The sequence below is a fragment of the Micrasema longulum genome, unplaced genomic scaffold (assembly GCF_059751315.1).
Source record: "Micrasema longulum isolate JH-2025_06_02 unplaced genomic scaffold, ASM5975131v1 h1tg000261l, whole genome shotgun sequence".
Taxonomy (NCBI): Eukaryota; Metazoa; Arthropoda; class Insecta; order Trichoptera; family Brachycentridae; genus Micrasema; species Micrasema longulum.
In genome coordinates, this window is record NW_028277465.1 from 1,982,123 (window position 1) to 1,997,098 (window position 14,976).

Below are 14,976 nucleotides of genomic sequence, written 5' to 3' on the forward strand. Positions count from 1 at the left end.
CCAATGAGGAAATTCGGTGTCTTTTTTAAATTTTTTATTTGTTTATGAAATATTAAACTAAGACATATTTTTTTAAATTTTATTTTCATATATAATATTATCAGCGCTATGATTTTTAAAGTTTTGTATTTCTGAAATCACTACGCGTGTGACTTCAGAGGTTGTTCTATAACAGTTCTTCCGATTGGTTCGTTTACGGTAACCAAACCGGATATCCTTCAAAGCTCTCATATCATCGGGTGGTTCATATGAACCAGTGACGTCATTCAAAGTAGTGCGTTTATATTTTTATTTTTTTAATTTTCTTTTCGCACATTTTTAAGAAATTTCACTGTGCAATGTAATGCTCTAATTTTTACCGCGCGTAAGAAAACATTTTTTGTATCCGATTTCCCGTAGGGCTGAAGTTCCTCATTCAATCAATAATATAAACTGTATTTGGTTTACGTATGCAATATCTTATGAAACGCTGGGTGCAGAAAGTGAAATAGTAATGGATGTCTCTAAAGCAATTTTTACATGTATATTTGCAAAAAAAAAACAGGTTTCTGTGCCCCAAAATATTCAATATGTTACCCGAACATTGCAAAACCATGACTCGGATTCAATTAAATGAATTTGCAATTTTTTTTTACCGTATTTAAGTAGAGAAAATCCGAAAATTTACTCAAAAACATTCTTAATAAATGACATTATGTTGTGTTCTATATAATAATTTACTAGTAGTTAGTAATGTTGTTCATTTTTGCATAAAAAAGTCTGCCTTTAAACAGGTTGTACCTAGTTAGGCAGACTAGACATAATCCAGAAAAATCTATTACCTAAGTATATACGAGTATGTAGTACATCAATAAATTGTAATTTTTTGTTAATAAACCATGATTATTATTAATTTTTTTTTACTTCAATTTTTTTATTGATAAACCCTTACGGATTACATACGTTTAACAAAATATTTTTACTTTTCAAAAATCACTTTCTACTGTTAATAATAATATTTGAGACACCTTTTGTAAAGGTTGTCTGAGTCTTTTGTTAAGTTATGTCTGGTAGTTTATTTTATAATTTGAGTCCATGGTTTATTAGTCTCGATTGTCCTTTTCTTGTTTTAAAAGGTTTTATATGATATTTTACTGATATTCTCGTATTGTGTTCATGTTTACTACAGTTTTTTTCAAGTTATAATTCTTCGCCTACAATAACATCAGTGGCTAATTTATAATTAAATTTTAAGGATTCTAGTTTAAAGAGTTCAGTTACATTTGATTGTTTAGTTTGTTTAAAAAGTTCTTTAATTGCTGTTAGATGGGGTAGGTCATTTACTAACTTTAATATTTTATTTTGCTGTCTTTGTAGTTTGTTTATGTCATTTTTATTTCCTGTTCCCCATAGTTGTTGCATATAACATATTTTAGTTTTTACATAGGCTTCATACATTATTTTTTTTTCCTTTATTGGAACAAAGTTTTTGATTTTAAAAACAAGACTCGATAATGTCGCTACTTTGCTGATTAAACTGTTGATATGAATTGTCCATGTCAATTGTCTGTCTATTGTCAGTCCTAAGTATTTAACACGTTCAATTTCAGTTAGTCGTTTATTATTTATGTAAGCAACTACTTTGTGTCATTTTTTTCTAGTTTTAAAATGGATAATATTTCTTTTTTTTTCATTAAGTGTAAGTAAGTTTGTGTTTTTCCATTAAGTCAACAAATTAAGGTCTTCTATTATTATTACTATTATTTTTAATATTAAGTTTCACTGTTAATGTACTAAAATTATCAGTCAATATTTTTTGATAATGCTATTTTACAAATTTTACCTAGGTATTTTTTTGTGTGTTCGATCGAAGTGTCGCCAAGACTCGCTATCCTAATATAAGTACTCGTAATTGAATCAATTGTTGAAGAAAAGGGTAAAAGCTCTCAATAATCCGGGCCCAGTAAGGACAGACCCATTATTATCATTTTAAATCCACCGAATTGATTCAATAATACCTTTAGGTTACGACATGAAGTGTGTTAAATCTACTTCGCTATCATAGAGGCCATTATATTATACGCACTGTCAATCAATACCACTTAATTGATAACTCGTTTTTTAATATACAAATTACTAGCTTTCGCTATCGTGGTATTAGAGACAAATTCAAGAGTTTTTTTAATTTGTTGCAACAGGGAGAGAAAACATTTTCGAGAAGGGAATATGAGAGTCTAGGCATTAACAGGGCTTATGACCTGTAATTGGCTGGTTTAAGTGGCCACTTTACACACTGTGTAACATTCACCATTCTGCCTATATTTGAACAGCCATATTTCTTTAACTCTTCCATCTGTTGACTTTTGTGAAGTAAAAAAGCCGGATGAATCTCACCCACATGATAAAGGTTTCAGCATTTATGCATCACAAAAGTCAACATATGGAAGAGTTAAAGAAATGTGAATGTTCAAACATAAGCAGAATGGTGAATTTTACACAGTGTGTAAAGTGGCCACTTAAACCAGCTAATGATAGGTCATAATCCATACAAATGCCTAGACTCCCATATTCCCTTCTCAAAAATGTTTTTCCTCTCTGTAGAAACAAATTTAAATATGAACAACTCCCTAGGGAGAAAATCCAGCCAGTATGCAAGCATTTGGACATACTCAAAACATTGTTAGTTCATTTTTATAAAAATCTTTTTTCATTATTTTTTTCATACATCTTCAAAAATTTTGCCATACAATTAAATGCTCTAATTTTTACCGCGTTCAAGAAAAAAAATATATTTAATTTCCTGTAGCACTGAACTTCCTCACTAGCCCAGTCACTCTCTAATAGGTATCTATATATGAGACTTGTAAATATTATACAGTGTTGAAATCATTTACACAAAATGACCTATTATCTACCATTAGTAAGGTCAGGGTGTAGACAGTGGTAACTCTTTTTTTAGAGGGCTGTAATTTTGTAAAGGTTTGAACAAGAAAGCTTAAATTTGAAATCACTGTAGCTTTATTATCGTACTTTTGGACTGTATTATATATTTTTTAATTTACTAATAATGTAAAAAGTTACAAAGCCTAAAAATATTTTCAACTAATCAATCATATTTTGAGTTTATTTTTGTAATGAATTGAAGAAATACGAATGTTCAAACATAGGCAGAATAGTCGATGGTACACAGTGTGTAAAGTAAATACATAAACTAGCCAATGTTTTCCACGTTTCTTTCTCCAAAATGTTAATTATCCTGCTGTTTCTTTTATATTAATCTCAATACGTCTCTAGGTGTGAAATTTAGGCCAAGCCTAGAATAATTTGGACAAACTTAAAATATTGTTTTAAAAAACAGGTTTGTTTTACATTTTAGTATGGTTAGTGTCCTGATGAAAAGACGGGTACATCTCGAAACAAAAGACTGAAAAGTCGGTAAGTAAAAAGATTTACAATTATTTACTAACATTTAACTTTATATTATGCATAAAATTGTGATTTCTTTTCAAAAGGCGATTAAATGAACTGGAAAAATCATTGATTTTTAATGATCAAATATTTTCACTCTTTATTTTATTTGGGAAATGGCTTTTCCTCTGGTATGGTTCATTCTGTGTATCTTTTTTTTCGAAATTCAATTAGGGGCGTTGTAGAACAAGGTCAGTGAAATAACTAAATTAACTAAAATAGGGAACAAGACATTTACTAAGCAAAGCTTTGCTTTTCCGTCCAGAGTACACCCCTAAACCTTTTTACCCCGTTACCTCGGGTAAACCCCCGTTTACCCGAGGTAACTATTAATGAAGTTAGTTAGTCAATATTTTACCTGTGACAGTGTAACTAATTACATGATTATTTTACAGGTTCCTTTCCTTAACAAACCAATAAGATCATAATAAATGTTTTGTTTTTTTTAGTTTTTGTACAACTTCTTTGCATCCGGGCGGATGAAGAATACTTTTCGGTGGGTGAAATAGAACCAGAACCCTGAACGGTTGTTTTCAAATAGATCACCACACTCTGGTAAAAAATCTGAAAAGGAAATTGAATAGGGATAAGACTACCACGTGTTGTAGCGGTTGGGGTCTTCGTCTACCATTGTTGAGATGTTTGAACAGTCGAGCTGCATAAACACTATACGAATAAATCACCATATCGTTAACTCTTGTGTGGCTTTGGTGAAACACAAATCTATACCTATATTTTGATACAAGACTTGATATATTTTTCTTATCTATTTTAATGATGAAGTTGTATTTTTTGTAGTCTTTAAATGGACATTTTCGCACCGGATTTGGAAAAATAAATACATATAAATATTACAATATGTGAGTTTGTCCAAATGTTCGTAGACAAAAGACTGGATTTCACCCTCTCGGGAGTCATTAAGATTAACAAATTATAACAGGAATAGAGAATACCTTAAATAAGATAATATGGAAGTCTAGGCATTTACAGGGCTTATGACCTGTCATTGGCTGGTTTAAGTGGCCACTTTATTAAAAAAAAAAAAAAAAATAATTAAAAAATTGTTTTCAGGCGTTGCCTAGTATGTGAGATAATTTAGTCAAATGAATCTCTTCACAACAATAAAGTTTTCAGCTCTTTAACTTTACTAAAATCAATAAATCGAAGAATTTAAGAAATTTGGATGTTCAAACGTGGGCAAAATGGTGAATGTTACACAGTGTATAAAGTGACCACTTAAACAGGTCATAAGCCCTGTAAATGCCTAGACTTCCATATTCTCTTATTTAAGGTATTTTCCATCCCTGTTGTAATTTGTTAATATATAAATATGCTGGATTTCAATAGATAAAAAATTATCTTTGCTATGTGAAAAATAATTTTAAGTAGTTATACAAAAAGCAGCCAGCAATAGAAACGTGAAACTGATTTAATAGTACTTTTGTGGAAAATGTGAGTAATAATCAAATCTAAACAGTTTGAATGTTTTTTACTTTAACAAATTATGAATAATGCATGAATTGTCTTTTTTGTATAACAAAAAAGATTTTAGTTATGTATATGACAAGATTTAATGATTTTTAAAGTCTGGCTGACCACAAAACCTAAGATGTGCATTTTGCAGGAACCTGCCAGCCATAATAAAACTCTGATGTGTGTTATGTCATTATGTATTGATCATATAATTTAATGTTTTTATTAGTGTACTTAATCGTAAGAATCACTACAGTCATTTTTTATATTAACTTCAGAACTAATTTAATTGTGTTTTAAAGGAATTTTGGTGTTTTTTTTACGTCTGGCTGACTACACAACCTAAAATATGCGTTTTGCAGAAAACGGCCAGGAATGGAACGCCATACAAACTCATAATGTATGAAGCGACATTCATTTTCATGACATTTTGGCATCGTGAAATTTTTCAGAAGATGATTATTACAGTTTTTTGTATGAAAACGGGCTGGGTGTTTAAGCAAAACAAAGATTAGACCTACCTGAAAATGAAATCACCAAAATCTCATTTTTCTAAATTATGGACTGGCTACTTTCTGCATAACTAAGTGCAATGAAACTAATGAAAGTTATGCCAATACCACAGTAAATCTTTTTTACTGTATTTATATACATTTCATAAGAACACGAGAATAGAACTTATATCAATCTGGGAAGAGTTACACAAATAAAGGATTTGGAGATAGTTTTTGACGAAAAATTGACATATATTCCTCACATTGATACCATCACTAATAAGGCAATGAAATGTCTTGGATATTTGCAGCGAACTGTAAAGGATTTTAATTCCATCACTACCCTCAAAGTGCTATTTACTGCCTTGATTAGAAGTAATTTAGAATTCAATTCAACAATTTGGAAACTTTATTACAATGTTCATATTTTAAAGTTAGAAAGAGTACAACGTATATTCCTTAGATTCATCAATTACAAACTTAATATACCCACTGAAAATATTGATTACGATAATTTATTATGTACACTAAATATGTCAACTCTCTGTAAAAGAAGAATTATAAATAATTGATTAAATTTATATAAAATAGCAAATGGCGTATTGGACGTCCCGGAATTAACTAGTGTTTTCAGCTTGAAAGTACCTCTTCGAAATACTCGGCAGCTAACGTTATTTTTTGAATCTCCAGGCAGTCACAATTATTATTACAATTCACCAATACCTAGACTACACCGGCTAGGTAACGAGTATGGTGAAGTTGATTTATTTTGTCTGTCTTTATATAAATATAGGTTAAGTATTCAAAAGGTTATAAATTAATTTTGTGTAAAATTTCTTAATATTTTTCTTTATTTACTTTTTTTTTCTTCTCTCGTATCTCCATAATAATGTATGAACTTATATGTATGTATATATATGCGTGTATGTTTTCATATGTATTTTTTTTAAATATTTTTCTATGTACCATATACCTATGTTGGTACATTTCCTGATTTTTACTTATTATTGTATCTTTTAGCTTTTCTTATGTTTTCTTTAATTTTAACTAAATTTGCATACTCATGTTTCACTGCTGCACTTAAATGTAATTTCTAAAATATGTAAAAGCCCGTAGGGCGTGTAAATTAATAAATAAATATTGTTATTTATTAATAACATTGATACCAAGATTGCATAGGTTAGGTAACACTTTTGGAACGACTGCAGACATTCTGTCCAATTCTATATTATCTTATAAGTCCACAATATCAAGTTTATTTGTAGCTGCTCGTCAAACTATTATTGACAATTCAGACCACACGAAGTATTCTAATAGTAAAATAATGGACTGTATAGAACTATACTATAAGAAGTATTCTTATAGTATAGTTCTATACAGTCCACATGAAGTATTCTTTGATTTGAAACTTCCCACCGTCTATCGAAAATCTTAAAACACTGAATTTAGCACTGTCTATCTTAGTTCCCTAATTTTCCTTCATATTCTTCGTTTTTCGTGGATTTTTTTTCTTTTTACCTTCCAAACTTCTTGTTTGATCTCACTCTCTTAAATTTCTTATTTGTAAAGTATTGTTTTATATGTTTAAACGGCCAATGAGCTTTTACATTTATTAGCAATGCATTCAAGTGCAGGAGTATAACAAATGTATATAAATAAAGTTATAAGTATGAATAACATAAGAAAGACTAAAAGAAACAATAAAAAGTTACAATAAGGAAATGTACCCACATAGCAGTAGCGAGCGGTGAGTTTTTAAATTGGTAAGCTACGAAAATTCTGATAAAATGTCCATAGCGGTAGTATGGCATATAAAAAACAAGTCTATTTTATATTTATCAAATAATTCCTAACAAATGGCTCCAGCGGCGAATAGTTTCAGTTAAAATATTTTCTAATGTGGCACAAACATTTGATTTAAAAAATACAATTTATAAAAACATAATTGCAAAAAAAAAATTGGAACTCCCAATTAACTCGAACCCCTGCCTGCGTCATTAGAAAGCAACGACCCATCCACGCAGCTATTTCATGTTTTGGGCCAGGTGCCGAAAAAGTCATTAATAAACTGGATAATTCATTAGCGTACTGGTGCATCTTTGGTTAAGTCAGACTATTATGAATTGTCTTGAAATAAAACACTATTTCTTAATAAATGAGATAATAACTAAATAATTTAAAAGTATTCCTTACCAAGTGCGGTGGTTCACCAAACAAAACATAAATTACGTTTTAAGAATCATTGTTTCATCGAATTTTATATAACATTATTATTCACAAAACGACATAAATTATACATTTTATAATTCTTTATAAATATTTATTCTTAACACTATACATTAGTAACGTTTTTATCATAACTCTTACTAAAGTTTAAATGGATACTGAATAATAACCTACAATATTCAACTGTCATCGTATGTACAAAAACGAATTACAATTAAAAAATAATTAGCTAATCTTTGTTTGTGCAAAAACCCACTTAAGGATTTATACTATATTATGGATTAAAATATTAAAATATTTATTTATTTTAAAGCTAATTTACTTTCAAACCACCGAAACATAAGTATGATCAATTACTTACTTATTATTGTAACTTCCGTGTTAAGACATACAAAATATATTCGTTATCTCTTCCTAACACATAACGAGTCGTATATTGTCACCTCCCTTAGACTGTCGTTAGTCAAATTGGTGTATTTTAAGGAATACTAGCCCTTATGAAAATGTATTTAAAGACTAAATTGCGTTAATGAAAGCTGCAAGATTATACTGTAATCGCAAGTGTAATTTTTCGAACGAGATTCTAAAGTTTTAGGTTAAAGACGTATTTATATTAGTGATTTTAAAGTAAGCAGGGTAATCTCGTGTAATCCAGCAGTAATAATTTTGGCCAATAGAGGCGCAACTGGTCGCTGTATGGAATAAAGGAATATGATATAATTTATTTACCCAAGAAAAGTAATATATTTTTTTGGTGATGTGCTTTTTCCTAATAATACTACAGTATTATAAAACATTACTTACGATGTCAAAAAAATAAGGTAAGCTGCATGTAATCGATTATAAGGAGCATTCGCCCCTGCCACATAGATATATGGGTATACATCATTATCATTCCCTTTCCGCACATAATGGTGCATAGGGCACTGAATTGGTACACCAATCCAGTGCCCTATGCACCATTATGTGTATCTTGATCATTAAATATACTTACATATATAAATATACAAACATACATACACATGCGTATGCATACATACACACACACATACATATATGCACATATATACATATATTTATATACACACACATACACAAAAATATACATATCATTATGGAGATACCTAAAAAAAATAAAGAAACATCTAGTAAAATTTAGTAAATAAATAATTATTTTAAAGCCTTTTATATAATTTAAAGACAAACAAAATAATGTTAGCTGCCGAGTTTTTCGAAAAAAAATAAAGAAACATCTAGTAAAATTTAGTAAATAAATAAATATTTTTAAGCCTTTAATATAATATAAAGACAAACGAAATAATGTTTGCTGCCGAGTTTTTCGAACAGGTACTTCTATACTGATAATACTAGTTAACTCTACGACGTCTAATACGCCATTTGCCATTTTATTTAAATTTTATAAATCATTTATAATTCTTCTTTTGTAAAGAGTAGACATATTTAGTATACACAATAAGTAATCGTATATAAGTAATCGCAATCAAGTTTATAGTTGATAAATCTAAGAAATTTACCTTGAACTCTTTCTAATTTTAAATGTGAACATTGTTATAAGGTGACCAAATTGTTGAATTAAATTCAAAATTACTTCTAACTACGTCAGTAAATAGTACTTTGAGGTTAGTGATAGAATTAAAATACTTTACAGTTCGCTGCAAATAACTAAGACATTTCAAATAAAAACACGTACATATTCATACAAACACGCACATATACGTATTGGTTGTATGATAAAATAAACATTTCTAATTACCATCAATATGTTTTTATCTTTTTTTTTTTTTACATCCCCAAAGTTATAATTTATGTTAAGTTGCTTTGACTGTCTAACTAAGGTTATTTACCCCGTTCTAAGACAGTCAAAAAATATGAAAAACAGTAATCAATATAAAGATACAGGACAAAGTGAAAAACAAAGTAAAAAATGGAGTAAAAACATAGTAAAATGTAATAAAACCATAGTTAAATTGTAGTAAAAACATAGTAAAAATGTAGTGAAAAAACGTAGCAAAAAAAATATAACAAAAACAAAGTAATAAATGCAGTGAAAACATAGTCAAAACCATTAAAATATATAAATATGTCTATCAAAATATTTTGAAACTCAGTAAAATGCGAAATAAAAAAAGAATACATAGTAAGAAACATATTTAAAGTCATAATAAAAAAATTAATGTATGTTATATAGCAAAAAGTATATTTAAAGAAAGAGAAAAAAAACATAGCAAAATACCGAGTAGAAAGAAAAAAAAAATAAAAAATCTGTTTTATATGTATGTATAAGCACTCTCTACCCGGTCATCTAACAGTTTTAAAATCTCTTAACTATAAACCTTGATCAACCAGTCCGTTTTGGTTGGTTGAAAGATATTGCTTAAAGCAATAAGCTTTTAGTGGTGTTGTTACCACCTTTATGTAGGCACCTAGTTGGTGGCCTAATTTTGTGATGTACAAAGTTATGTGGGTGCACAGAATGAGAGCAAGTAAAACAGGGCACTTACGTTTTACACAAAGATTTATTCACGAAACTAAACTACTGAAGCTAACACATTGAAAGAAGGATTCTAATAACTATATTAGGCAAAATAAAATGAAGTTGGTAAATCTAAATTGGCGGTAATTTTGTGCCTCGAAGACGCGTGCGGTGAGGTCGGAATCCGGTAGTATTCTCCCTGGCCGGTTTGGCCCGTTCGTACGCTCTACGTCGGCGTTCGGCAATGTTCGGCTCGTGCCGTCGTTGTCGACCCGCCACACAGCCCCCTTCCAAGTTTTGAAATCTGTTTTTCAAAACTGACGCTGTATCACCCTCCTGCCGCTACGCGTTGTGTATGCCGGTTGTTCTGTTGGTGTTTCCGTTTCTGCTGGACTGGCTCGTTCTTCCGCTGTCTGGAACGCCGGCTTGCACCTGTCCAGCGAAACCTTTTTATGTTCGCCATCCACGTCCAGTGTTACCGTCTTTTCCGCCCTGGTGATGACCTTGTAGGGCCCCTTGTAGTTCGGCATCAGGGGTTTGTACACTCTGTCGTCCCTCAGAAACAAGTGTGTGGCTCTCTTTAGTTCCGGGTGGATGAAAACGTTACCTTTATTGTGGTGCTCGACTGGCCTTGGTTTGACGTTTTGCATGAAATTTACCAGTTGCCTAGTGTAGGAGTCCGGGTCAATGTAGTCGTTCGTCTGCTCCAGGATGTCTGCTGGTAACTTTAGTTTGCACCCATACAGCATCTCTGCTACTGAGTGCTCTGCATTCGTGCGCAGTGTGGCCCTCAGTCCGAGTAGTATGGTGCTGATCGATTTTGTCCACGGAACAGGGTGGTGAGCTTTAATGGCCGTCTTCAGCGTTCTATGAAATCGCTCGATCATGCCATTACTTTGTGGATGGTAAGGCGTCGTGTTGGAGTGTGCTATGCCTGATCTGGAACAAAACAAGTTAAAGTCCGTAGACATGAATTGCCTACCCTGATCAGTTATAATTTTCTCCGGTACGCCGTATCTCGCAATCCAGTTGTCCCAGATGGCTCTGATGATTGTGTGGGTCTGGATATCTGCGATAGGGATTACTTCCGCCCATCGAGTGTATCGGTCGATACATGTGAGGCAGTACCTCAGTCCCTCTGATGGTGGAAAAGGTCCGATGAGGTCGACATGGACCACGCAGAATTTCTGTCTCGGCATGTCGATCTTGATGATCGGTGTCCTCGTGTGTTTGTTGACTTTGCTCTTCTGACAGGGTATGCAGGCCTTCGTCCAAGCTGCGCAGTCTGCTTTCATATTTTTCCAGACGCCTCTTTGACTGATGGTCTTGGTCGTGGCGTCGGCTCCTGCATGGTTGAGGTTATGCACTTGGTTGAAGAAAGATCTCTGTAGCGTTTTTGGGATGTACGGTCGCATGTTGCCTTTGTTGAGATCGAAGACGATTTCTTGTCCCTGCATGTTGGTTTTGATCAGGTTCAGAGCAGTGTTCTTGTCGTCCAAGAGTGCGAGTAGTTCGTTGTCCTGCCTTTGTTCTTTATGGATCTTTTCGAACGATATGTTTGCCTCTTGTTCGATCATGTCGATTCTTGATAAGGTATCGGCGACGACGTTGTCTTCTCCTTTTATGTATTTGATGTCCGTGCTGAACTGTGAGATGTAGTCTAGATATCTGAGTTGTCTGGGGCTTTCTTTGTCGTGACTTTTCCTTCTAAACACGAATTGTAGTGGTTTATGGTCCGTGTATATACAGAATTCTCTGCCCTCCAGATAATGTTGAAAGTACCTTACAGTCTCAAAAATGGCTAGTAGTTCCCTGTCGTACGTACTATATGAACACTGAGCCTTGTTCAACTTTTTTGAGAAGAAACTTATCGGTTTGTAGTTGATGCCGTCTGTGGTTTGTTGTAGCACGCCTCCGATTGCGTAATCTGAGGCGTCTGTCCACACTGACATCTTGCTGCTTTCCTCTGGGTAGCTAAGCTTAGTGGCGTTGATCAGCGAGTTCTTGACCTCTTCGAAATCGTGTGTAGTGACTTCGTTCCACTCTACTTTTCTGTTGTCATTCTTTTTTGCTCCCTTGAGGTAATCGTGTAGTCGTATCAATTTGTGTGCTGCTCGTGGTATGAATCTTCGGTAGAAGTTTCCCATGGCCAAGAATCTTCTCAACTGCTTAATGGTTTCTGGCTTGTTGAGGTTCGTGATGGCTTCCACTTTTGTTGGCGAGGGTCCGATGCCTTCAGCCGAAATTTCATAACCAAGAAATAACAGTGTTTTCTTGGCAAACTCGCATTTAGATGGGTTTACCACCATTCCATGATCTTGAAGTCGCTGGAACAAAGCTTTTAAGTGTTCCACATGTGTTTCTTCGTCTGGTGAAGCGATCAATATATCGTCGATATATGCGTGTACTCCTTCTAGACCTCTTGTGACTTCGTTGATGTGACGTTGGAATGTTTGTGCAGCGCATGATAGTCCGAATGGCATTCTTACAAATTCAAATAACCCGAATGGTGTGGTTATAGCTGTCTTTTTAATGTCAGTTTCATTAATTGGAATTTGGTGATATGCTCGTTGTAAGTCAATTTTGGAAAAAATTTTACAGTTAAATAAGTCATTGCATATATCGTGGATATGTGGCAAGGAATAACGATCAGGTACCGTCTGTGCGTTTAAGCTACGGTAATCGCCACAAGGGCGATAAGTACCATCGCTCTTCTTCACCATATGCAATGGAGAGGCCCACTCACTCTTGGAGGGTCTACAAATACCTTGAGCCACCATGTGATCGAACTCTTGCTTCGCCTGCCTCAGTAGTTCTGGGGACAGCCGACGAGTCTTACACATAACGGGTTTGCCACGGGTATCTATATGGTGGATTGTGTTGTGTTTATCCAGCCCTGCGTATGGTTTATTGATATCTACTAGTTGTGGATACTTCAATATGAGTGAGTGGTAAATGTTGGTTTTGTCTGTTAATGATATGGAACATGTTATGTTGTTGTTTGTGGAGATGTCAAATGCTCTGACTATCTTGCCGTTTGTATTGTCTACTAACCGTTTGTTCCTAACATCTACTAACAGGTGGAAGTTGTGGAGAAAATCTGCTCCTATAATAGGGCGTGTCGTATCCGCTATTATAAACTTCCATGTAAACATTTGTTTACATCCCAGATTCAGTGTTACCGTGGTAACTCCGAAATTCTGGATCGTAGTCCCGTTCGCTGCATAGAGAATTAGCTTAGACTTTTCTCCATGGCGTTTGTGTAAAGATCTAGGAATTAATGATATTTCCGATCCGGAGTCAACGAGGTATGACACACCGGTATCACGATCTTTAACAAAGAGACGTGTTGTGTTGGTTGAATCAGCCGCCTCCGCTATGATTCGACCATCTAGTTTTTTGAAGCTAGATGCGGTTTAAATTCACATGGTGTGACGCATTTCTTAGCTTGATCGCCAAATTTTGTGTGGAAGTAACAAAGAATAGTTTTCTTGTTATTTCCGTTGGCCTTATAGCTTGTTTTGTTGAAATTGTTGTTGTATTTGTTGTTATTGAAATTGTTACTGCTGTTACTTGTTGTGTGTTTGAATCTATTGTTATTGTTGTTGTGACTATGCTGTTTGTTGATTGTGTGAAATAAACTCTCTACCTTATGGGTTAGAGCTTGTACGGACTGTTCTAAACTACAAATGTTATTTTTATTGTTGGTACCTACTACCGCTACATTATCCTGTGTGTACACCTGTATTAGGCGATCTGCTATCGTCGCTTGCCTATCCCAGTCATCTTCGCTTATGGCTAAATGCGCTTGGATCGTCTTGGGCAGTTGTTGTATCCACAAGTATTGCAACGTCGTTTCGTCTATTTGTAAACCTATTGCTAGCGTCCGCATCTCTCTAAGTAGGCTGGATGGGTTTCGATCCCCAAGCTGTAAGGAAGAAAACAGTTTTTCTCTCCTTCTGTCCTGTGGACAGCCCATGCGTTGGATTATAGCTTCCTTCAGCCTCGTATATTTTGCTCGGTTCGGTTCCATGAGTAAAATATCTGAAACTTGTTCTATGTGCGTTTGTTCAAGTTTTGACACTAAGTGACTATAACGTGCGTCTTCTGAAACTATGTTTGCCAACTCGAATTGTGCTTCTATCTGTTTAAACCAAAGTTCGATGTTGTTCACCCATAGCTGTGGTAGTTTAACGCTAATCCTATCCGTGTGGAACATGTTGTTTGCTGTGTTGATATTTGTCAAGTCAGTGTTGTCCTTGTTAGCCATTGTTTACAGTTTAAAAATATTCGTTTTTAAAAAAAAAATTCAGAAAAATGTATGTAATAATGATTACAGTATAAGTTAAAATATTGAAATAAAAGTATTCAATAATGAGTGTAGTTGTATTAAAAAGTTAAGTTTAAATTATTAGATTTAAATTTAAATTTAAATTTAAATTTCAAACAAAAATATTTATTTTTTAAATGTCAGAGTCACTATTTGTTATGTATGTACTGTGCAAGTTATAGAAAAGAAAATTAAAAACAGAAAATTTAAATAATTATTTTACCATACGGCGGAACACATTTTCCAACTATTAGGTATTTGTATTCTCCAAGCCTGAGTGGTCCCCTCAATATTAATATTCCTTTTGATTGTCCGTTGTACAATATATCAAGTTTAAAAATGTTTATGGTAAAACTTCAAATCTGTAACACATAATAACATGCATAGCCTAGGTTAAAAATATAAACATATATAGTACAGTCACACGATATAATGTATATAGAAAAAAAGTATGGATACTAATGTCCACGTACTAAGTTAAACATTCGTCGGCTTAGCCGCCCGAATATCTG